The sequence below is a fragment of the Phocoena sinus genome, chromosome 19 (genome assembly GCF_008692025.1).
Source record: "Phocoena sinus isolate mPhoSin1 chromosome 19, mPhoSin1.pri, whole genome shotgun sequence".
Lineage (NCBI taxonomy): Eukaryota > Metazoa > Chordata > Mammalia > Artiodactyla > Phocoenidae > Phocoena > Phocoena sinus.
In genome coordinates this window covers 45668169-45692401 of record NC_045781.1, presented here as the reverse complement: position 1 = coordinate 45692401, position 24233 = coordinate 45668169, and the positions used below count along the sequence as shown (strand labels likewise).

The 24233-nt window shown below is 45.2% G+C and overlaps 1 protein-coding gene and 2 non-coding genes across 5 annotated transcripts in view; 2 read left to right on the top strand and 1 right to left on the bottom strand.

Moving 5' to 3' along the window:
- LOC116744691 (protein VAC14 homolog) overlaps nt 1-24233 on the bottom strand; it is a 31313-nt gene that overhangs the window by 6601 nt on the left and 479 nt on the right. The gene's annotated exons all lie outside the window — the stretch shown is intronic.
- TRNAG-GCC lies at nt 3572-3642 on the top strand. The gene has a single exon. It is a non-coding gene; the product is annotated as a tRNA-Gly (tRNA).
- On the top strand, nt 4259-4329 carry TRNAG-GCC. Its single transcript has one exon. It is a non-coding gene; the product is annotated as a tRNA-Gly (tRNA).

Sequence of the window (24233 nt, the reverse complement as noted above, 5' to 3'; positions counted from 1 at the left end):
GGGAACTGAGCTGGACCTCAGAGGAGGCAGGGACACTGAGAGAAGGAAGCAGGTGTTCTGGGCAGGAGGAAATGTGTGGGGAAAGGCAAGGAGACAAAAATAGCTAAATTTGCCTGGGGTCCAGAGAACAGCAGGAAATCAACTGGGATGAGCTGGCCCAGCAGCTCAGATTCAGGAGAAGGGATCTCACATCGTGGGTAACAGGGAAGCTGCTCATGGGTTTTGAAGAGATGGTCAGAGTGTTTTCAGAAAAACCCCATGATCATCTCATTAGGTGCAGAAAAAGCTTTTGGCAAAATTCAACACCCATTTATGATAAAAATTCTCCAGAAAGTGGGCACAGAAGGAACCCACCTCAACATAATAACATCATTCTCAATGGTGAACAATTGAAAGCATTTCCTCTAAGATCAGGAACAAGACAAGGATGTCCACTCTCACCAGTATTATTCCACAGTTTTGGGAGTCCTGGCCATGGCAATCAGAGAAGAAAAAGAAACAAAGGAATACAAATTGGAAAAGAAGAAGTGTTTGTAGATGGCATTATACTATACCTAGAAAATCTTAAAGAGGCCACCAGATAACTATGAGAACAAATCAATGAATCTGGTAAAGTTGCAGAATACAAAATGAATATACAGAAATCTCTTGCATTCCTATACACTAACAATGAAAGATTAGAAAGAGAAATTAAGGAAACAGTCCCATTTACCATCACAACAAGAATAAAATACCTAGGAATAAACCTACCTAAGGAGGCAAAAGATCTGTACTCAAAACTATAAAACACTGATGAAAGAAATCAAAGATGACACAAACAGATGAAGAAATATATCATTTTCTTGGATTGGAAGAATCAATATTGTGAAAATAACTATACTATGCAAAGCAGTCTGTAGGTTCAATGCAATCCCTATCAAATTACCAATGGCATTTTTCACAGAATGAGAAGAAAATATTTTACAATTTGTATGGAAACACAAAAGACCCTGAATAGCCAAAGCAATCTTGAGAAAGAAAAACAGAGCTGGAGGAATCAGGCTTCCAGACCTCAAACTATACTACAAAGCTACAGTAAGCTACAGTAATCAAGAGAGTATGGTACTGGCACAAAAACAGAAATGTAGATCAATGGTACAGGATAGAAAGCCCAGAGATAAAGCCATGCACCTATGGTCACCTAATTTATGACAAAGGAGGCAAGAATATACAATGGAGAAAACACAGCTTCTTCAATAAATGGTGCAGGGCAAACTGGACAACTGCCTGTAAAAGAATGAAATGAGAACATTCCCTAACACCATACACAAAAATAAACTCAAAATGGATTAAAGACCTAAATGTAAGACTGGACACTATGAAACTCTAGGAGGAAAACAAAGGCAGAACACTATCTGATATAAATCACAGCAAGATCTTTTTTTTTTTTTTTCTTTTGCGGTACGCAGGCCTCTCACTGCTGTGGCCTCTCCTGCTGCTCCAAACATGCAGGCCCAGCAGCCACAGCCCACGGGCCCAGCCACAGGACCCTCCTGGACCGGGGCATGAACCTGTGTCCCATGCATCGGCAGGTGGACTCTCAACCACTGTGCCACCAGGGAAGCCCCAGCAAGGTCTTTTTTGATCCACCTCCTAGAGTAATGTAAATAAAGACAAAAATAAACAAATGGGACCTAATTAAAAGCTTCTGCACAGCGAAGGAAACCATAAACAAGACGAAAAGACAATCCTCAGAATGGGAGAAAATATTTGCAAACAAAGTAACTGACAAAGGATTAATCTCCAAAACGTATAAACAGCTCATGCAGCTCAATATCAAAAAAACAACCCAAGCAAAAAATGGGTGGAAGACCTAAATAGACATTTCTCCAAAGAAAACATACATATGGCGAAGAGACACATGAAAAGATGCTCAACATCACTAATTATTAGAGAAATGCAAATCAAAACTGCAATGAGGTATCACCTCACACCAGTCAGAATGGCCATCATCAAAAAATCTACAATGCTGGAGAGGGTGTGGAGAAAAGGGAACCCTCTCACACTGTTGGTGGGAATGTAAATTGATACAGCCACTATGGAAAACAGTATGGAGGTTCCTTAAAAAACTAAAAATAGAAATACCACATGACCCAGCAGTCCTACTACTGGGCATGTACCTGAAAAGAGCACAATTCAAAAAGATACATGTACCCCAATGTTCATTGCAGCACTATTTACAATAGCCAGGACATGAAAACAACCTAAAGATCCATCTGCAGAAGAATTGATAAAGATGTGGTACATATATACAATGGAATATTACTCAGCCATAAAAAGGAACGATATTGGGTCATGTGTAGACACGTGGATGGACCTAGACTCTGTCACACAGAGTGAAGTCAGAAAAACAAAACCAAATATATTAATGCATTTATGTGGAATCTAGAAAAATGGCACAGATGAACCTATTTGCAGGGCTGGAATAGAGACGGAGATGTAGAGAATGGACATGTGGATGTAGTGGGGGAAGGGGAGAGTGGGATAAATTGGGAGATAAGGTTTGACAGAAATACACTACCATGTGTAAAATAGCTAGTGGGAACCTGCTGTATAGCACAGGGAGCTCAGCTCGGTGCTCTGTGGTGACCTAGACAGGTGGGATGGGGTGAGGGTGGGGTGGGAGGGAGATCCAAGAAGGAGGGGATATAGGTATACATACAGCTGATTCACTTCATTGTACAAAAGAAACTAACATTGTAAAGCAATTATACTCCAAAAAAAAAAAAAAGCTGTGAGATGGATGCGAAGGGGGAGACTGTCTCATCACAAGGTGGGAGGGACTAGGACCCATGCAGCAGCTGAAGGTGTGACGAGGGAGGCCTAGAGATCACAGACTTTTCAAAGTAGTTGCCTGGACTCATTGCCTAATTGCTCTGCCCATCACAGCAGGTACACTGCTCGCCTTTGGCATAAATGGGGGTCTCAAGCTGGCTCAAAGAATTTTAAGGACAGTCAAGTCCAAAAGGTATTAATTAGTTTGTGTGGTTCCAGATCAGTGTCAGGAACCTGCTAGTAATTAGCGTTAACTACATGTGCTGTCCTGTGAGGCTGTGACCACTCCTGTAAAAAGGCTGTTCAATGGGGATTACAGGGCTTGATAAAGATTCAATCCCGCAAGTCGTAGGGGGCATCTATTCTGTGCCTGGGACTGTGGCCACAGGTGAATCAAACAGGCCTGACTCCTGAGCTGGCGGATGTGGGAGCAGAAACGGATTCCAGGAAGGGGCTGCGCAGATGGTCTGTGAGGGCCCTCTTGCTTTGATCTTTATAGGGTGTGATTCCACCAAGCCCACCCCAGGGGGCTGAGGGCTGTGGATGAACCAAGGGCCTCGGGAGGAAGCCAGTTCCATAAGCGCCCCCTCCCTAAGCAGTGTAATAAGGCACAGCAAGGATGGCTCTACATAAACCGGCTGTATTCTCAAACAGAACAAACCAGCCAGACGACGCCCAGTGATGTGTCAGAGCTCTCTGTCATGACAGATACAGCCTCTTGAGGAAAGCCCTGCAGGTGTGCCAGAGAACAGCCAGAGCATTGGTGGTTCAGTGGTAGAATTCTCGCCTGCCACGCGGGAGGCCCGGGTTCGATTCCCGGCCAATGCAGTGCTGCTTTTTGGCCTCTTCCTGGCAAGCTCCCCCAGAGATCCTGCTGCAGGATCCAGCTCCTCAGTCACGCCCAGCCTGCAGCAGCCAAGGGTGCTGCGCATCTCCGAGCGCACTTCCCTGCTTCGTGAGCACGAACAGCAGCTGGCTTCTCCACAGAGGCACCACCACTGGCTGCGGGACCCTTCCCCCGGTAAGGGGACTCCTGCTGCACCCCCTCAGCCTTGGCCAGTCTCCAGCAGGAAGCTGTGCTGAAGCCTGTGAGCTGTAAAACAGCTCAACACACCACGTGAATGTGGAATGGGAGGACCCACACTTCAGAGAGGAGGAAGTCCCCAGAGTCTCAGTGGGCTTTTTGCTACTGAGAACGAACGACTTGAGCTCTACTTCCTGTCCTGACGTCTGAAGGCAAATCAACTTCTCACGGACACACGTAATGCACACACGCGTGCTTGTGCGCGCACACACACAGCCTCCTCCAGCCTTCTCTCCTGCTCTGGAGCCTAAGCCTCTGCCGTTGCAGCTGTGCTGATGTGGCCTTCCATTCTGTGAATCAGCGTACAGACAAGACGACTGGGGTTAAAGGGAGGTGCTCACACAGCTGTTCACAGCTGGAGCACTGCTGGTTCAGTGGTAGAATTCTCGCCTGCCACGCGGGAGGCCTGGGTTCGATTCCCAGCCAATGCAGCAGCAAACTTTTTTTTTTTTTATCATCCTAAGAGACTGGATTTGACATTTCACACTGCCTACAGCATTGGTGATACAGTCTGAAAAACCTAGAATGACTTTTTTCTAGCCTGAGTTTTCCACACCTGTTTCCTAACCACAGAGACCTAGATCTTGTGTCCCCTTGTTCTTGAGGAGTCCAGGATGTGGGGATCACCAAAACCACTGCAAGCAGCTGTGCCTCCCCGCCTGCCCAGACAGGCTGCCTGGGGACTCTGACTACGATGCCCCAGGGGAAGCCAGGCCATGTGTGTTTCTGCTCCGTCGGTGTTAGAGCAGCCCTGAGAATGGGAGTAACGACATTCATGAGGCTCCAGCAGGGCAGCAAAGACCCAGCCCTGCCAGCAGGGCAGCCCGACCTGGAACTCCTCGCCTGTCTCCTTGTTTCAGGTCACAAACGGTCCCTGAGCCACCGGGAAGGGCCCTCCTTCCCACTTGAGAGACAGCAAAGGGCATGCATTCCCTGCCCCTGAGGGGCTCTCTGCCAGAATCCCCTGGAGGGGAAACAAGAGAGGCCTCAAGGACTTTCATGCAAAACAGAAAAAAAACCTGGTGAGGACAGTGCAAGGTGAGGAGGGGGCAGGCGAGAAAGAGCACAAGAGGCAGCTTTCGTGGGGAGGGAGTGAGGTGTGGCTTCATGAGGGTCAGCTTTTGAAAGGGGTTCTGAAAGATCAGTAGGTGTTCATTCAGGGTGAGGAAGCCCGGACAGAGGGAACAGCATGAACAAAGGCTCAGAGGAAGGAGAGAGGCACTTGGATTGGCAGCACAAAGGACACAGGTGGAGGAGACGTGGGTGACAGGGCCAGAGAGGCTGCGCCCACTCACGTGCTTGGCAAAGGAAGTGGCCTTTGCTTCTGGTGGCCGTGAGCAGCCACGGAAGGTACGAGTGATCTGCAGCGGTGGGTGGTAGGGATTCGAACAGCGTTTAGGGAACTCTGAAGACTGCAAAGGCTGACAGAGACCAAATGGTGGGAGAGCGTGAGGAATGGGGCACTAACGACGGGTGACAGTGGGCAAGTGTAACAGGGTCTCCTGAAGGGGGAGGAGATGGGCAAGGGGAATATCTGTGTTCAGCACTCCCTGACATTCCCGTTCGCTCTACACCAGCTACAAGGTCCCCCCACCCCGAATCTTACCAGGACGCAACTCAGGGCACCCCAGGCCACTACAAATACAATGGCCCATTCAGTTCCCGAGGGCCTGGAACCCCAAGTCTCTATCTGCTCTTGGAGGAAGAATATTATCAGTGTCCAGGAGATCGAGACAATGACAAACAGTGGTTCCCTGTGGAGGGAACCCTGAGAACATGTTCTCACCAAAACCACCAGTTCTCAGAGCACTGGGCCTGGCCCTGTGGGTCACCCCTGGGGCCACAGCAGGAAGACCTGTCCCACGACCCGAGCCCACGTTCTCTACCTGACGGTCAGGGTGATCAAGACAGGGCCGGCTCACCTCTGCCGTCTCACTGCTCAGCTGCCCAGCACAACTTTCCTCTCCAGTAAGGGCTTCTTACTGGGCCCTGCTATGCTACTCCTTGGACACTTCCTGTCCATTCCACTCCATGGGGAAGCTCCCGCTCCCGTCCACATCCTAGCCAGCCGTAAGTCCAGTTCACATCCAGCCCCCTGCTTTTCCCGACCATCCCAGGAAGGACCACCACTCCTCTGAATGCTGAAGGACTCGGCGACCCCGCAGTCTGTGCCCAGCACTGCACCATGGAATGTCACGGGTTCTTTCTCACGTGTTTCATGTTTCTAGCTCCACAGCTCCAGGCCAGAGTCCCTGAGGACAGACTGGTGCCACGATTCTCTGCCTCTTGAGCGCCAGCCCGCTCCCCACACAGTAAGTGAGGAATCAGTAAGCATCTGCCCAGGGACCCATCTGTGCCGGCGGGCGGGGCCGCAGGGCAAGCTGTAGGGAAACACGGGCAAAGCCCCACGCTGCCGTACTGGTGACAAGGGGTGGCCTGCTCATCTACACCTAACCTGTTGGGTAAATCCGAACTGTACTTGGACGGGCCTAACCCCTAGTTTACTATTCAAGTTAGGAGGGACAAAGGGCACCACTACCAGGATCTCAAAACGCACACTGAAAAGGACCAGGTCCCCAGGGCCGTGGCTGGGGACAGATGCCGATGCCAGGATGTGACTTGACATGCATTTGCCTAGGGGTGAACCAACCCCTTGGGGGTGCCCCAAATAGCCCCCGTCAGCAGGACCTGGTCTCTCCACAGGGCACAGGCAGAGAGAAAAAGCAACTACAAAGGGAAGCAGAGGAAGTGAAGCTTGAAATCCGGGCATCCCCAGTTCCAGGCTAGTGTCTCTTCAAAAGAACACCCCGTCTCCTCTTTCATCTCCACGTTGTGAGCCACAGCTGGGGGATCTCAACTAGTTCTGAAGTTAATATTTGGCCCAGATCACAAGTCCCAGTGACCTTTGCTATGTCCCAGAGAAGAGATCGGCTTCTGCTTCATTTCTCTAAAAACTCTGGCTGATGAAGTATCCCCTAGAGATTGCTCAGAGCCTCCATTCTGAACTAGTCAGAGGTGTCGCAGGATGGCAGCAACACCCATTCCCCAGGAGGCACAACGCCCAATGCTGGCCAACTCCAAGCTCTCTACCCTGCTCTCAACTTCACAAAGTGCCCCATCGACTGCCCTGTCCCTGATTGAGAAGGAGCCACAGGCGAGGATGCCTCGTCTCAGCAACACAAATGAGACAGGACGGGGCAGGGCACAACCTTTACAAGAATGCCATAGCCATTGAGGACACGACATAAACTGGTTAGAAACAGCTAGGTTCAAGATGGCAGATGATTGACTTCTACTAACCTTGAGCCTCAGTACAGGTTCACTGTAACACATCAGCAAGCTAAATGACACACCCACAGGCGCCATGTCAATTCCGAGGTGGACAGTAAAAGGCCAGAACTGGGCGGTGGCTCCATTCCTGGAATAAGCCTCTTATTAGCCTATGAAATTACCCACCCCTATAAAAACTGACAATCCCATACCCTGGGACCTCTCTCACCTTCCGAGATGGCTCACACTCTGTCTATGGAGTGTGTATCTCCCTGAATAAACCTTCTTTCACTTTACTATGGCTCGCTCTTGAATTCTTTCCTGCATGAAGACAAGAACCCACATTCGGCGGCCGTCCCGGGGACTCACCTGAGACCTGGGATGTGACCATCCTCTTGCGCCCCACTTTCTTTCTTGCAACAAAACCACAGCCCCGCACTGGGCCCCTCGGCCTCTGTAACGCAGCTCGGGGACAACCATAGGCTGCATGAGGACTGGGGAGCTGACCACTTCCCAGGAACACACTCTAAGTATTCCAGGGGTTGGTTATCCCTCACAGCAACCTCCTTCTGTAGTTATTATCATCTCATCATTTAGATTTGAAACAGAGCCTCAGGGAAACCAAGTCCCTTTCTTGAGGTCACAGAGGATCTGAACCTACAAAGCCCAGGCCCCCTCAACTGTACACCAGTTCCTCCCGCCCATCTTCTTAAAGCACGTCAGCTGCAAAGTGCACACACCCAATTACAGAGGGTACTTCCCTCGTGCAGAACTCAGGCCCCAACTGAAGTGCAGCTTTCTCCATGCATTTTTGCCACTGTCTAGTGTTAGACATTTCTGAAGCATTCCTCCACCACACACCGGTGTACATACAGATGAAGTACATACTTGAGATGTTGAAGGTCTAGGGCTGGTTTTCTACCATTAAGGCAGGAAAGAAGTAACCATTTCCTGAGCACTTACTACATGCTAGGTAATGTGGTGGATGCTTTACACGTGTTATCTCATTTAAACCTTAAAATAAGCCACAGAGCTAGGTACTATAATACCCATTTTACAGATGGGGGAAATGAGGCTCAGAGATGTTACGAAACATACAAGGTCACACAACTTATGGATGGGAGGTGCAGAAATCAAACCTAGATTTTTCTGACACCAGGTCTGAAATCTACCACGTTACATTATCCTCTCTTCAAACATCAAAGCTCCCACCTGTTGGATGCCTACTGGGTGCCAGGCACTTTACATGTATTATTTCGTTTAGCCCTATCTCATTTCATGTGTTGATGTCCAAATGGCCCGGCCAGGAGGTGGCAGAGGTTTCAGCCACTGCATGCACATTTCTGTGTCTTTAGCGGAGACAGCCTTGGCTGTGCCTTTGCACTGTTTTTAGGGAATTACATAAGGTAATGCATGCAATGTGTTCTGCACTGCATGTATTCATGTAACAGTATTAGTGCAAAGTCACAATCAGACAAACTGTGATCTTAAACACATCATACACGATCATATTCTTTCATTAACTGTTGACTGAGAACCTGCTTTGCTCCTTGCTCCAAGTAGGACAGAAAGGTAATCCAGAGTTGTGTTTGTCCATGTGCTGTAAAAATCTCAGCCTGGGCTTTGGGCTGCCTTTATTACCCTGGCAAGTCCAATGATCCACCTCAGTTCTGTATGTGACACGCTGTAATCGGGCAACATACCCAGGCAGTGATTTCCCAAACAGAAGCTGGCAGGTAAACATCTCCTCCATCTGCTTTGCTGAGTATTTAAGTAATGTGGTTTCCACTTGCTCACTACTCTCCAATAACTGAACAGGAAAAGCGGAACATCTGCCTCTGAGGAAAGGCCCAAGAGCTTCTGAAAAAGCCCAAGAGTGAGTTAAGTAACAAAATATACTAAGCATCCACTGGGTATAATCAGTGGAAAAACTGTAAAGGAGACAGCAGGAGGCATGTTTGGATCTCAGGTGACAGTAACTGTGACCACTGAATAAGCGCTGTCCTCACACTGTAACACAACCTACAGGCGCTCTTCTTTTTTTAAATTGAGATATTATTCACATGCCATAAATTCACGTGTACTATTCAGTGGGTTTTAGTATGTTCACAAAGTTGTGCAACTGTCGCCACAGTCAATTTTACGACATTTTCATCATCCCACAAAGATTACCTCATTAGTAGTCACTATCCATATCCCCCAATCCCCTTCCCTAAGCCCTAGGCAACCACTACTCTACTTCCTGTCTCTGTGGATTTGCCTATTCTAGGCATTTCATATAAGTGAAATCATACAATACGTGGCCTTTTGCGATGGGCTTCTTTCACTCAGCATGTTTTCAATGTGCATTTTTTTCTTTTTAAGATGAGTTAACTGAGGCACAGAGAGGTTAAACCCAAGGTCACAAACTCAAATGCTTACAGGGGCCAAGAAAGAGACACAAGTGAGAAGGCCAAGGGAGGTTAAGACAGGCTGTGCTGAACCTGTCAACACAGGAAGCAAACCGGGGAGCCGAAGTCTCGGCTGGGGTAGGAGGTTGGACCCCTGGGTCCCCTGATCTTCTATGTGGGAATGTGGGTCCCACAGAGCCACATCTTCCCATTCCTTAAGAGAACCCAGAAACTCAAATTTTACTATGAAATTTGTCAGTTTGAAAGACCCTGGGATCCAGGCCAAACCAAACAGGTCTGTTGGCCGGACACAGCCCCTGGATGCCAGTCTGTGATCCCTGAATGAAGCAATTTGCTGAGGTCCCACTGCTGGTAAAGAGCAGAGCTGTGTGGAATTCTGACCCACACTGTAAAAACTGCCTTAAGCCAGTTGGTAATAAGTAGTGTCTCCCTCTACAGAGGCGGTAGGCTCCAAAGAGCTAGGTCAAACTCAGCAGTTCAACCTTGATCTGATCACAAAGCCCCAGGGTTCCCTTAAGAGATGCCAGAAACCTGAAATTCACTGTGAAATTTCTCAATTTAAAATACCCTTCAGGGGCTTCCCTGGTTAAGAATCTGCCTGCCAGTACAGGGGACATGGGTTCGACCCCTGGCCCGGGAAGATCCCACATGCTGCGGAGCAACTAAGCCCATGAGCCACAACTACTGAGCTTGCGCTCTAGGCCCCATGAGCCACAACTACTGAAGCCTGCGTGCCTAGAGCCCGTGCTCTGCAATAAGAGAAGCCACCGCAATGAGAAGCCTGCGCACCACAACAAAGAGTAGCCCCTGCTTACTGCAATTAGAGAAAGCCCGCGCACAGCAATGAAGACCCGACACAGCCAAAAATAAATAAATTAATTAAATAAATAAATGAAAAAAAATACCGTGTAAAAAGTCAGCAGAAGGAAGGAAATAATAAAGATCAGAGAGGAAATAAATAAAATAGGTATTTTTAAAAAATTCTAAAAATCAAAACCAAGAGCTGGTTATTTGAAAGGGTAAACAAGATCGAGAAACAGGGAATCCTCCTACACTGTTAGTGGGACTGTAAATTGGTACAACCACTATGGAGAACAGTATGGAGATTCCTTTAAAAACTTAAAATAGAGCTACCATATGATCCAGCAATCTCACTCCTGGGCATATATCCAGAGAAAACCATAATCTGAAAGGATACATGCACCCCAGTGTACACTGCAGCACTATGCACAATAGCCAAGTTATGGAAGCAACCTAAATGTCCATCAACAGAGAGGTGGATAAAGAAGATGTGGTACATATATACAATGGAATATTACTCGGCCATAAAAAACAACAAAATAATGCCATTTGCAGCAACCTAGATAGAGATTATTATACTAAGTGAAGAAGTCAGACAGATAAATTTCACGTGATATCATTCATATGTGGAATTTAAAAAAAGATACAAATGTTCTTATTTACAAAACAGAAGCAGACTTATAGATATCAAAAACAAACTTATGGTTACCAAACCGGAAACATGGTGGGGAGGAATAAATCAGGAGCTTGGGATGAACACACGCACATATAAGACAGATGACCAATGGGGACCTACGGTACACCACAGGGAACTCTACTCAATATTCTGTGATAAGCTATATGAGAAAAGAATCTGAAAAAGAATGAATATATGTATATGCATAACTGAATCACTTTGCTGTACACCTGAAACTAACACAACTGTATATCAACTATACTCCAATAAAAATTTTTTTAAATAAATGTATTTTTGGCTGCGTTTGGGTCTTCATTGCTATGCGCAGGCTTTCTCTAGTTGTGGCAAGCAGGGGCTACGCTTCACTGTGGTGTGCGGGCTTCTCATTGTGGTGGCTTCTCTTGTTGCGGAGCATGGGCTCTAGGCGCACGGGCTTCAGTAGTTGTGGCACGCGGGCTCAGTAGTTATGGCTCATGGGCTCTAGAGCGCAGGCTTAGTACTTGTGGTGCATGGGCTTAGTTGCTCTGCAGCATGTGGGATCTTCCCAGACAGGGCTCGAACCTGTGTCCCCTGCACTGGCAGGTGGATTCCTAACCACTACACCACCAGGGAAGTCCCAATAAATTTTTTTTAAAAAGACGCTCAAAATCGCTAATTATTAGAGAAATTCAAATCAAAAGTACAATGAGGTACCACCTCACAACTGTCAGAATGGCCATGATTGGACGAGGAGAAGATGGCGTAAGAGTAAGACGCAAAGATCACCTTCCTCCCCACAGATACACCAGAAATACATCTACATGTGGAACAACTCCTACAGAACACCTACTGAATGCTGGCAGAAGACCTCAGACCTCCCAAAAGGCAAGAAACTCCCCACGCACCTGGGTAGGGCAAAAGAAAAAACAGAGACAAAAGAATAGGGACGGGACCTGAACCAGTGGGAGGGAGCTGTGAAGGAGGAAAGGTTTCCACACACTAGGAAGCCCCTTCGTGGACGGAGACTGCGGGTGGCGGAGTGGGGGAGCTTCAGGAGCTGCGGAGGAGAGCACAGCAACAGGGGTGCGGAGGGCAAAGCGGGGAGGTTCCCGCACAGAGGATTGGTGCCGACCAGCACTCACCAGCCCGAGAGGCTTGTCTGGTCCCCCGCCGAGGCAGCCGGGGCTGGGAGCTGAGGCTTGGGCTTCGGTCGGAGCACTGGGAGAGGACTGGGGTTGGCGGCGTGAACACAGCCTGAAGGGGTTAGTGCACCACGGCTAGCCGGGAGGGAGTCTGGGAAAAGGTCTGGAGCTGCCGAAGAGGCAAGAGACTTTTTCTTCCCTCTTTGTTTCCTGGTGCGTGAGGAGAGGGGATTGAGAGTGCTGCTTAAAGGAGTTCCAGAGACGGGCGCGAGCCGCGGCTAAAGCACGGACCCCAGAGACGGGCAGGAGATGCTAAAGCTGCTGCTGCCACCACCAAGAAGCCTGTGTACGAGCACAGGTCACTATCCACACCCCCTTTCCGGGGAGCCTGTGCAGCCCGCCACTGCCACTGTCCCGGGATCCAGGGACAGCTTCTCCGGGAGAACGCACAGTGTGCCTCACGCTGGTGCAACGTCACGCCGGCCTCTGCCGCCGCTGGCTCGCCCCGCACTCCGTGCCCCTCCCTCCCCCCAGCCTGAGTGAGCCAGAGCCCCCGAATCAGCAGCTCCTTTAACCCCTCCTGTCTGAGCGAAAAACAGACGCCCTCCAGCGACCTACACGCAGAGGTGGGGCCAAATCCAAAGCTGAGCCCCTGGGAGTGGTGAGAACAAAGAAGAGAAAAGGAAATCTCTCCCAGCAGTCTCAGGAGCAGCAGATGAAAGCTCCACAATCAACTTGATGTACCTGCATCTGTGGAATACCTGAATAGACAATGAACCATCCCACACTGAGGTGGACTTTGAGAGCAAGATTTATGATTTTTTCCCCTTTTCCTCTTTTTGTGAGTGTGTATGTGTATGCTTCTGTGTGAGATTTTGTCTGTATAGCTTTGCTTCCACCATTTGTCCTAGGTACTGTCTGTCCGTTTTTGTTTTTTAATATTTTTTCTTAATAATTAAATTTAATACTTTTATTTTATTTTACTTTATCTTCCTTCCTACCTTCCTTCCTCCCTTCCTCCCTCCCTCCCTCCCTTCCCTCCCTCCCTCCTTTAGACAACGAATCATCTCAAATTGAGGAGGTGGATTTTGAGAGCAAGATTTATGATTTTTTCCCCTTTTCCTCTTTTTGTGAGGGTGTATGTGTATGCTTCTGTGTGAGATTTTGTCTGTATAGCTTTGCTTCCACCATTTGTCCTAAGGTTCTATCTGTCCATTTAAAAAATTTTTTTCTTAATACTTATTTTTTAATTTAATAACTTTATTATATTTTACTTTATTTTATTTTACTTTATCTTCTTTCTTTTTTCCTTCCTTCCCTCCTTTCTTTCCCTTTCTTTCTTTCTTTCTTCTACTAATTCTTTCTCTCTACTTTTTCTCCCTTTTATTCTGAGCCGTGTGGATGAAAAGCTCTTGGTGCTGCAGCCAGGAGTCAGTGCTGTGCCTCTGAGGTGGGAGAGCCAACTTCAGCACACTGGTCCACAAGAGACCTCCCAGCTCCACATAATATCAAATGGCAAAAATCTCCCAGAGATCTCCATCTCAACACCAGCACCCAGCTTCACTCAACAACCAGCAAGCTACAGTGTGGGACACCCTATGCCAAACAACTAGCAAAACAGGAACACAACCCCACCCATTAGCAGAGATGCTGCCTAAAATCACAATAAGTCCACAGACACCCCAAAACACACCACCAGACGTGGACCTGCCCACCAGAGAGACAAGATCCAGCCTCATCCACCAGAACACAGGCACTAGTCCCCTCCACCAGGAAGCCTACACAACCCACTGAACCAACCTTAGCCACTGGGGACAGACACCAAAAACAACAGGAACTATGAACCTGCAGCCTGCAAAAAGGAGACCCCAAACACAGTAAGATAAGCAAAATGAGAAGACAGAAAAACACACCACAGATGAAGGAGCAGATATAAACCCACCAGACCTAACAAATGAAAAGGAAATAGGCAGTCTACCTGAAAAAGAATTCAGAATAATGATAGTAAAGATGATCCAAAAATCTTGGAAATAGAATAGACAAAATGCAAGAAACATTTAACAAGGACCTAGAGGAACTAAAGATGAAACAAACAATGGTGAACAACACAATAAATGAAATGAAAAATACTCTAGATGGGATCAACAGCAAAATAACTGAGGCAGAAGAATGGATAAGTGACCTGGAAAATAAAATAGTGGAAATAACTACTGCAGAGCAGAATAAAGAAAAAAGAATGAAAAGAACTGAGGACAGTCTGAGAGACCTCTGGGACAACATTAAATGAACCAACATTCGAATTATAGGGGTTCCAGAAGAAGAAGAGAAAAAGAAAGGGACTGAGAAAATATTTGAAGAGATTATAGTTGAAAACTTCCCTAATATGGGAAAGGAAATAGTTAATCAAGTCCAGGAAGCACAGAGAGTCCCATACAGGATAAATCCAAGGAGAAATACGCCAAGACACATATTAATCAAACTGTCAAAAATTAAATACAAAGAAAGCATATTAAAAGCAGCAAGGGAAAAACAACAAATAACACACAAGGGAATCCCCATAAGGTTAACAGCTGATCTCTCAGCAGAAACTCTGCAAGCCAGAAGAGAGTGGCAGGACATATTGAAAGTGATGAAGGAGAAAAACCTGCAACCAAGATTACTCTACCCAGCAAGGATCTCATTCAGATTTGATGGAGAAATTAAAACCTTTACAGACAAGCAAAAGCTGAGAGAGTTCAGCACCACTAAACCAGCTTTACAACAAATGCTAAAGGAACTTCTCTAGGCAAGAAACACAAGAGAAGGAGAAGACCTACAATAACGACCCCAAAACAATTTAGAAAATGGGAATAGGAACATACATATCGATAATTACCTTAAATGTAAATGGATTAAATGCTTCCACCAAAAGACACAGATTGGCTGAATGGATATAAAAACAAGACCCATATATATGCTGTCTACAAGAGACCCACTTCAGACCTAGAGACACATACAGACTGAAAGTAAGGGAATGGAAAAAGATATTCCATGCAAATGGAAACCAAAAGAGAGCTGGAGTAGCAATTCTCATATCAGACAAAATAGACTTTAAAATAAAGACTATTAGAAGAGACAAAGAAGGCCACTATATAATGATCAAGGGATCAATCCAAGAAGAAGATATAACAATTGTAAATATTTATGCATCCAACATAGGAGCACCTCAATACATAAGGCAAATACTAACAGCCATAAAAGGGGAAATCGACAGTAACACATTCATAGTAGGGGACTTTAACACCCCACTTTCACCCATGGACAGATCATCCAAAATGAAAATAAATAAGGAAACACAAGCTTTAAATGATACATTAAACAAGATGGACTTAATTGATATTTATAGGACATTCCATCCAAAAACAACAGAATACACATTTTTCTCAAGTGCTCATGGAACATTCTCCAGGACAGATCATATCTTGGGTCACAAATCAAGCCTTGGTAAATTTAATTGTATCAAGTATCTTTTCCGACCACAACGCCATGAGACTAGATATCAATTACAGGAAAAGATCTGTAAAAAATACAAACACATGGAGGCTAAACAATACACTACTTAATAACGAAGTGATCACTGAAGAAATCAAAGAGGAAATAAAAAAATACCTAGAAACAAGTGACAATGGAGACACGATGACCCAAAACCTATGGGATGCAGCAAAAGCAGCTCTAAGAGGGAAGTTTATAGCAATACAAACGCACCTTAAGAAACAGGAAATATATCAAATAAACAACCTAACCTTGCACCTAAAGCAATTAGAGAAAGAAGAACAAAAAAACCCCAAAGTTAGCAGAAGGAAAGAAATCATAAAAATCACATCAGAAATAAATGAAAAAGAAATGAAGGAAACAATAGCAAAGATCAATAAAACTAAAAGCTGGTTCTTTGAGAAGATAAAATAGATAAACCATTAGCCAGGCTCATCAAAAAAACAAAAGGGAAAAGACTCAAATCAATGGATTTAGAAATGAAAAAGGAGAAGTAACAACTGACACTGCAGAAATACAAAAGATCATGAAAGACTACTACAAGCAACTCGATGCCAATAAAATGGACAACCTGGAAGAAATGGACAAAATCTTAGAAATGCACAACCTGCCAAGACTGAATCAGGAAGAAACAGAAAATATGAACAGACCAATCACAAGCACTGAAATTGAAACTATGCTTAAAAACCTTCCAACAAACAAAAGCCCAGGACCAGACGGCTTCACAGGCGAATTCTATCAAACATTTAGAGAAGAGCTAACACCTATCCTTCTCAAACTCTTCCAAAATATAGCAGAGGGAGGAACACTCCCAAACTCATTCTACAAGGCCACCATCACCTTGATACCAAAACCAGACAAGGATGTCACAAAGAAAGAAAACTACAGGCCAATATCACTGATGAACACAGATGCAAAAATCCTCAGCAAAATACTAGCAAACAGAATCCAACAGCACATGAAAAGGACCATACACCATGATCAAGTGGGGTTTATTCCAGGAATGCAAGGATTCTTCAATATATGCAAATCAATCAATGTGATAAACCATATTAACAAAGTGAAGGAGAAAAACCATATGATCATCTCAATAGATGCAGAGAAAGCTTTTGACAAAATTCAATACCCATTTATGATAAAAACCCTGCAGAAAGTAGGCATAGCGGGAACTTTCCTCAACATGATAAAGGCCATATATGACAAACCCACAGCCAACATCATCCTCAATGGTGAAAAACTGAAAGCATTTCCACTAAGATCAGGAACAAGACAAGGTTGTCCACTCTCACCACTCTTATTCAACATAGTTTTGGAAGTTTTAGCCACAGCAATCAGAGAAGAAAAGGAAATAAAAGGAATCCAAATCGGAAAAGAAGAAGTAAAGCTGTCACTGTTTGCAGATGACATGATACTATACATAGAGAATCCTAAAGATGCTACCAGAAAACTACTAGAGCTAATCAATGAATTTGGTAAAGTTGCAGGATACAAAATTAATGCAGAGAAATCTCTTGCATTCCTATACACTAATGATGAAAAATCTGAACATGAAATCAAGAAAACACTCCCATTTACCACTGCAACAAAAAGAATAAAATATCTAGGAATAAACCAACCTAAGGAGACAAAAGACCTGTATGCAAAAAGTTATAAGACACTGATGAAAGAAATTAAAGAAGATACAAATAGATGGAGAGATATACCATGTTCTTGGATTGGAAGAATCAACATTGTGAAAAGGACTCTACTACCCAAAGCAATCTACAGATTCAATGCAATCCCTATCAAACTACCAATGGCATTTTTCACAGCACTAGAACAAAAAATTTCACAATTTGTATGGAAACACAAAAGACCCCGAATAGCCAAAGCAATCTTGAGAACGAAAAACGGAGCTGGAGGAATCAGGCTCCCTGACTTCAGACTATACTACAAAGCTACAGTAATCAAGACAGTATGGTACCGGCACAAAAACAGATAGATCAATGGAACAGGATAGAAAGCCCAGAGATAAACCCACACACATACGGTCACCTTATCTTTGATAAAGGAGGCAGGAATGTACAGTGGAGAAAGGACAGCCTCTTCAATAAGTGGTGCTGGGAAAACTGGACAGGTACATGTAAAAGTATGAGATTAGATCACTCCCTAACACCATACACAAAAATAAGCTCAAAATGGATTAAAGACCTAAATGTAAGGCCAGAAACTATCAAACTTAGAGGAAAACATAGGCAGAACACTCTATGACATAAATCACAGCAAGATCCTATTTGACCCACCTCCTAGAGAAATGGAAATAAAAACAAAAATAAACAAATGGAACCTAATGAAACGTCAAAGCTTTTGCACAGCAAAGGAAACCATAAACAAGACCAAAAGACAACCCTCAGAATGGGAGAAAATATTTGCAAATGAAGCAACTGACAAAGGATTAATTTCCAAAATTTACAAGCAGCTCATGCAGCTCAATAACAAAAAAACAAACAACCCAATCCAAAAATGGGCAGAAGACCTAAATAGACATTTCTCCAAAGAAGATATACAGACTGCCAACAAACACATGAAAGAATGCTCAACATCATTAATCATTAGAGAAATGCAAATCAAAACTACAATGAGATATCATCTCACACCAGTCAGAATGGCCATTATCAAAAAATCTAGAAACAATAAATGCTGGAGAGGGTGTGGAGAAAAGGGAACACTCCTGCACTGCTGGTGGGAATGTGAATTGATTCAGCCACTATGGAGAACAGTATGGAGGTTCCTTAAAAAATTACAAATAGAACTACCATATGACCCAGCAATCCCGCTACTGGGCATATACCCTGAGAAAACCATAATTCAAAAAGAGTCATGTACCAAAATGTTCATTGCAGCTCTATTTACAATAGCCCCGAGATGGAAACAACCTAAGTGCCCATCATCGGTTGAATGGATAAAGAAGATGTGGCACATATATACAATGGAATATTACTCAGCCATAAAATGAAACGAAATTGAGCTATTTGTAATGAGGTAGATAGACCTAGAGTCTGTCATACAGAGTGAAGTAAGTCAGAAAGAGAAAGACAAATACCGTATGCTAACACATATATATGGAATTTAAGAAAAAAAATGTCATGAAGAACCTAGGGGTAAGACAGGAATAAAGACACAGACCTACTGGAGAACGGACTGGAGGATATGGGGAGAGGGAAGGGTGAGCTGTGACAAAGCGCGAGAGAGGCATGGACATATATACACTACCAAACAAACGTAAGGTAGATAGCTAGTTGGAAGCAGCCGCATAGCACAGGGAGATCAGCTCCATGCTTTGTGACCGCCTGGAGGGGTGGGATAGGGAGGGTGGGAGGGAGGGAGACGCAAGAGGGAAGAGATATGGGAACATATGTATATGTATAACTGATTCACTTTGTTATAAAGCAGAAACTAACACACCATTGTAAAGCAATTATACCCCAATAAAGATGTTAAAAAAAAAAAAAAAAAAAGAATGGCCATGATTAAAAACTACAAATAACAAATTCTGGAGAGGGTGTGGAAATAAGGTAACCCTCCTGCACAGTTGGTGGGAATGTAAGTTGGTGCAGCCACTGTGGAAAAACAGTATGGAGGTTCTCAGAAAACTGAAAATAGAACTACCATATGATCCAGCAATCCCATTCCCTGGCATATATCCAGACAAAATTCTAATCTGCACCCATATGTTCATAGGAGCACTATTCACAATAGCCAAGACATGGAAACAACCTAAATGTCCATCCACAGATGAATGGATAAAGAAGATGTGGTACATATATACCATGGAATAATACTCAGCCATAAAAAAGAACGAAATGATGCCATTTGCAGCAACATGGATGCAACTAGAGATTATCATACTAAGTGAAGTCAGAAAGAGAAAGACAAATACCGTATGATATCACTTATATGTGGAATCTAAAATATGACACAATGAACCTATCTACGAAACGAAAAGAGACTCAGGGACACAGAGAACAGACTTGTGGTTGCCGAGGGGGGGCGGGGTGGGAGAGGGATGGAGTGGAAGGTTGGAATTAGCAGATGTAAACTATTTTTTACAAAATGGATAAACAACAAGATCCAACTGTATAGTGCAGAGGACTATATTCAGTATCCTATGATAAACCATAGGATATTTAAAAAAAGAATATTTAAAAATATTTTTAAAAGAATATTAAAAAAAGAATGTATATTTTTGTGCAACTGAATCACTTTGCTGCACAGCAGAAATGAACACAACACTGTAAATCAACTACACGTCAATAAAATAAATTTAAAAAAAAGCAACACCCCCACCCCCAAAATAAAACAAACAAAAAACGACAATAGCAAAATCACGCTTACCTCAAACAATGAAAACACGCCAACCCTTCCACAAGAGAGGGAGGAAAAAAAGTATTATTAAAAAAAATACCCTGGGATCCAGGCCAAACCAAACAGGTCTGCCGGCAGGACATAGCCCCTGGCTGCCAGTCTGTGACCCCTGAATGAGGCAATCTGCCGGGTGGAATTCTGGCCCACACTCCAAAATCTGCCTGAAGTCACTTGGTAATAAACAGTGTCTCCCTACAGAGGTGGCAGGCTCCAAAAGGCCAGGTCAAACTCAGCAGTTCAACCCTGATCTGATCACAGAGCCCCAGGGATCCCGGCTCCCCACGCCACCCTCCCCACCCTGCCTTCCCCAGCAGGCAGGGACTCATCCCTCAGGAGCTCTGATCCTGGAGCCCCTCCTTGGGCTTCGGTGTTCTCAGGGCGCGGGGCCTGGGCACCTCCATGTGCTGGCTTTGGGAACTCAAAGTTCAGGAACACCAGAGACTTGCCAGTGAGCCCATCCCTGGTCACCACGAAGGGCATCATCTCTCCCAGCCTGCAGTGAGGGCCCTGTCACCGCAGCGAGGGAGCACCCACCACACTTATCAGAACGCCTGCTGGCGTTTCTCCCCCACGCTAGACTCTCCCGGAGAGCAGGCCTGGGGTCTCACCATCCCTGTCCTCGGGACTCATCAGGGACTATAACCCCTGACACCCAGGGCCCGCAAAACCTGCCACAGCCATTCTAAAATCTTAGCCTCAGGGCCTTATCCTTGAGAAAGCTGTGTGGGTGTGTTGGAGCCAGGCTGTGGGGTAAAGGCTCTCCAGGACTGTGCACAGCAGGCTCACACATTTAGCCATCAGATCCTGGTCACTTAACACAGCCCCGTCTTCAGAGTCTAGAGTCTGGGGTCCTTCAGTCGAGCCAAGCATCCGTCTCTGCGTTTTTAGTGTCTGAGAGGCCTGTCATCAAGATAAAACACCCTCCTCTTATTAGGAGTTTTAATCCCTCACTCCAGCACCCCATGCAGTACTGGTTCTGCCACTCGAGCAGACAGATGGTTTCCAGAAAACAGAAAAGTGGCAGTTAAAACTACCATGGGGGTGTTCAAGTATGAAACTTATTAAGTATATGTTCTGCTTTCGGAAGGGAAAACGATTCATGTAGTGGGGAAGCCTTTTGAGACAGAAGAACCTGAGTTTTTAGATCCAGGTTCTAGCTGTGAAGCTTGGGATGATTCCTTACCCTCAAGGAGCCTCTGTTTCCTCATCTGTGAAATGGGGTAACACTACCTAGCTCATAGGGCAGCTGCACAAAATAAATGAGATGAGGGATGTACAAGGGCCAAATCCTCCTCCCCGCAAATAAGGCAGACAGTGTTTTACACGTGATCACTTTTTAAAATGATCAATGGTATGGACTGAATTGTTCCACCCTACCCCAATTCATACAACCCTGGTGGCAGTATTTGGAGAGAGGGCCTATGGGGAAGTAATTAAGGTTAAGTGAGGTCATATAGGTGTGGCCCTGATCCAATAGGATCAGTGTCCTTATAAGCAGAGACACTAGAAAGCTCCCAGGTGAAGCACAAGTCCCTCTGTCCCTGATATCAAACAGGACACTCCTCATCCCAAACATGTCTGAAGAAGGCTCCAAACTGAGTGTAGAGTCTTCTAGGCCAGTGCTCCTCCAACTCTAATGTGCACCAGGGATCATGTTAAATATGCAGATTCTGATCCATAGGTTTGGGGTGAGGCTGGAGAATCTGTTCCTAGCAAGTCCCCAGGGGATCCTGATGCTGCTGGTCTGCGGGCTACACTTCTGAGTAGCGAGGTCCTTAGACTGCAATGTTATTTCCCTGCCAAGAATGTATGAACATTCATTCATTTAGATGCCAACCGTCAAATGCTGCCAGGCACTGTGCTAAATGCTGAGGATAAATAAAACAGGGTCTCTGCTCTTAAGGAGTTTATAGTCCAGTGAAGGCCCTAAGGGGTTTCCCTGATTCCACAAGCCAAGGGCAATGTCAAACACAAGATGAACCCCATTAAAGACAAAGCCCTTGCAGAACAGCCTGCAGAGTGAGAGCACTTACACAAGATGTGTTGGAGGCAACAATAATGCTGAGATGAACACCTCTATTCAAGGACTCAACCGATGACTCAAGCTATGATAAAACTGCACATTCCTGAGAAACAGAGTGGGTGATGGACAAAACAGGTGTCACTGTAGCATCAGCTGATAAAACCACGGATATGGAGCCAAGTCTATACATCAGCTCTGGGTCTCCTACTCATTATAGCAATACTTATCATTACGACTTGCTGGCACTGGTGAGAGTCAGGGTAACCACCACTAGTGGTGGGAAAAGAGAGCATTCAAGAAAGTGGTGCTTGATGAGAGAAGCAGCTAGGTGGTTCTGGACATACTGGATGTTAGAGCCGAACGTGAGGGTCCTCTTAGCAAAATCCAAACCATTTAGCCGAGGAGGAAACTAAAACCCAAAGCAGTTAAAGCAGTGGTTCTCAACCGGGGTGACTGTCCATCCCCACGGGACATTAGGCAGTGTTTCTGGAGAGATTGTTGGTTGTACAACTGATGGAAAGCTACTGGTGTTAGTGGACAGAGACCTGGGACGCTGCTAAAAACCCTATAATGCACAGGACAGCCCACCACAACCAAGAATTATCTGTCCCCAAATGTCAACATTGCTGAGATTAAGAAACCCTGAGTTGAGGAATTTGCTGGAGGTCAAAGAATGTCACACCACAGACTAGATTAGAGGGGTCCAAGAGAGCATTCGGTAGTGCCGGAAATGTTCTAAACTCTGCACTGTCCATTATGGTATCTGACAGCCACAGGTGGCTACTGAATATGTCAGATATGGGTAGTGTGACTGAAGAACTCGATTTAAATTTTTTATTTTGTCTTTAATAATTTAAATGTAAACAGCCAAGCATGGCCAGTGGCTACCCTACTGGACAGGGCAGGACTACAGTCCGTATTTCCTGACACCCAGACTGGCATTCTTTCAGTTTCACAGCCTGCTCTTTTCCACTCTTCTGAAATGACCCACCCACCAGACTTTATCACGATTTGGCTGGAAAAAATACAAAAGTAAGATAACAGCAGACAAATCTTAATAAAATGTTCACAAACATCTTGTTTTGTAGATTGTGAAAACAGCAAAACGTCAGATCATGGTTACACATACAGTGGTCCCCCGTCATCCGAGGTTTCAGTTACTGGTGGTCAACTGCAGGTCCAAAATATTAAATGGAAAATTCCAGAAATAAACAATTTCTAAGTTTTAAACTATATGCTGTTCTGAGTGGTGAGATGAAATCTCCTGCTGTCCCACCAGAACATGAATCATCCGTTTCTCCAGCACATCTATGCTGTATATGATATCTACCCATCTAGTAGGGTTATCAGATCGACTGTCGGTATCGCAGTGCTTATGTTCAAATAGCCCTTATTTTACTTAATAATGGCCCTAAAGTGCAAGGCTAGTGATGCTGGCCATTGGGATATTCTCTTACTGTGCCTAATTTATAAATTAAACTTTATCATACATATGTATGTATAGGAAAAAACAGTATATATAAAGTTTGCTACCATGCAAGGTTTCAGGCATCCACTGGGTGTCTGGGGACGTATCTCCCACAGATAAGAGGGTCCTACTGAACCCGTAATAATACTGCAGAAACAAGAAAGGTCAAATTATTCCTACTTCCGCTTGCAGGGAAGCGTGATATTGACAGAGGTAAAACAAACAGCCCTCTGAGCCTTGAGGTTTTGGCTTATTTCTCCACCTGGTCAACTAACTATCCCTTTCACTTCTCAGAAGCTGGGTAAGAAATGAGGCAGGTCAACATCCTTAGCAAATTCTCACGCTTCCCATCTCCCTCGCATCAGAGGCCAGTCTCTGATTTGCTCGTTTTGATGGAGACCACACTGAGGACGCACCATGTGCCAGGCACTGTGTTAAGCACCAGATATACGTTACGGCGCTTCATTCTCACCGCAGCCCTGAGCAGCACACATATATTACGTCGCTTCATTCTCACGGCAGCCCTTTGGGGTATCAGTAGGTTAAAGAACTTGGCCCACGTCACAGAGTCAGAAGCAAAGCTGGGACTGCCAATCTCCTGCTCTTAAGCACGGCCCTAAGGGCCTGAAA